The following is a 2,315-nucleotide window of genomic DNA, read 5'->3' on the forward strand; positions in this document are numbered from 1 at the left end:
AAAGTCAATGTTTTTCTCACTGAAAAATAGTGTGATTTTATGTGTATCTTTAACACAGCAGTACATTTACATTTCTGTATACGTATTTAGCACTTAGCCAAAGCGCAAGCTACCACGAGTCTATTCTTACTTACGTTTTTCATTATCTATTCAGGTATACAGGATACAGGTCGAATTTAGAACCAAGGACAAAAGAGACCTTATACAAAACCATTGTCACCAGGAAACAGGAGAGTCATCACGGTGATGTCTGTCGCTGGTGTTTACGTGCTTACTGTTATCTTGGTATGATTTGTGTTTAAGGCCATGTTATGTAATCTAAGAAAACAATAACAGAAAGTAACGTATAAAATGTTGTTTTAAAACTTCGTATAAAACTTTAATATTTACAAAATATGATTATTCAGCCAAAATAAATTTTTTTGAGAAATTTCTTCATGATTTCTGTTTCTTTTTTCATCGTGATGAGTAAAAATAATGTTTCGAATTTTATATACAACGTACTTTATATACAACGTATTTATTCCATGGTTTGTTGCAATTAAATATTTGCACGTGCTAATAATTTTGCTTTTTATTTTTTTTTGCATTTGATTTTTCATCTAAGTAAAGTCACTTTTATACATGCCCGACGTGGTCAGGTGGGTTAAGGGGTTCGACTCTCGTAATCCGAGGGTGGCGGGTTTGAATCCCGGTCGCGCCAAACATCCTCGCCCTTTCAGCCGTGGGGCGTTATAATGTTACGGTCAATCCCACTATTTGTTGGTAAAAGAGTAGCCCAAGAGTTGGCGGTGGTGGTGATGACTAGCTGCCTTCCCTCTAGTCTCACACTGCAAAATTTAGGGACGGCTAGCGCAAATAGCCCTCTAGTAGCTTTGCGCGAAACTAAAAAAAGAAACAAATAAAAACACAAACTTTCTTACTGTTTTATATCATGCCCAGACGCGTATACCTCTTATTGTAGACTGTACTCAGTGATGGCGCTACGGTCTCGTTGAGAAGGCAAGTTAAATATGTTTCTCATTTGGACGTTGAACTGACCTTTTGACCTCGCTGGTGTAAGATTCCTCGCACAGTAGAATATTAGATAGTATACATATATATATATATATATTCTTCAAGAAAACAAACTGTAAAGACAACACACAAATTCGAAAATGTATTCTAGAAATAAACTGTTCTTTATTTGTCATTAATCCTTTTTAAGAGAAGTGATACAGTATCCAGAAGATATTGCGATATTAAACAATCAAATCTTCAAGAAAAGGTCTTTCTTTTATATATTTTTACAATATTCTCTAAACACAGGCAGCATCTGCTTCAAAAGACCTGGTAAAGTGAGAAATTATAACAGCTTGTAAATATTGACCATGTTGAACAGAGATATTGTAGGTTATTTGAAAAGTAGCTCATTTTATGTAGGCTCAAACATTCTCAGTTCAGGTAAATAAAACAGCAAAATTCATAAAAAAAGTTTCATCTGTTTCAAACTATCAAGGAGTTATACCTCTTCGTCTCTTGAAAGAAAACTTGAAATCTTAACGAGTTTCTCATCGCTAAATAAAGTATTGTTTTTCTTTAATATCAACAGTTCGAAAATTACTGATTTCTAAGCCTATCAGAAATCCATCCGCACTTGATAGACAGGTTTATAAGTTTATAAACCTGCGATTTCAGCATTACCAGATTCTTACACGTACGTAGTCTTTACGTATATGATAAATTTCAATTAATGCTCTAGTGAATTACGAATGTGAAGGTGATTCGAATACTTTTAAAATAAATTTATACACGAAAACTAAATGTAGGTACGACTGAGTACGAAAGTGATCAGCTAATGGCTTTATTTCATGTCAGGTAAAATAATTTCCTCTTATGATATGAAGCTAGTGTGTATACATAACATTAACCACATGTCATAAAATGATTTACTGCAGTAGTTTAACATGTGACATCACAGTTAATAAGTATTATCGATATTTGCAAGTAATAAAGAAAGTTGTGAAAGACATTTCGTAAAATCACTCATATTTGAAAAGCTTTATGGCTCGCGTAAGGACATGTATTTCGTTACGTGTTTTATTAAATTTTGTTATACATTAATATTATTTAGGTATAGTAAAAATAATAATTGAAATACCACTACTACAGACTAATACCTTTTTCTCACACTTCTTTCTTCATTCTCAACTCTAGGCCATCATAAGACATCGACATAAACAAACCAGTAAGTGTGAACAACGCCATCAAGAAGATAACAGTTTAGATTGTTTTCATACCATTACTAACAATCAGCAAAAGAATTCCATTTTCAG

This window comes from Tachypleus tridentatus, chromosome 11, assembly GCF_004210375.1.
Source record: "Tachypleus tridentatus isolate NWPU-2018 chromosome 11, ASM421037v1, whole genome shotgun sequence".
In the NCBI taxonomy this organism is placed as follows: Eukaryota; Metazoa; Arthropoda; class Merostomata; order Xiphosura; family Limulidae; genus Tachypleus; species Tachypleus tridentatus.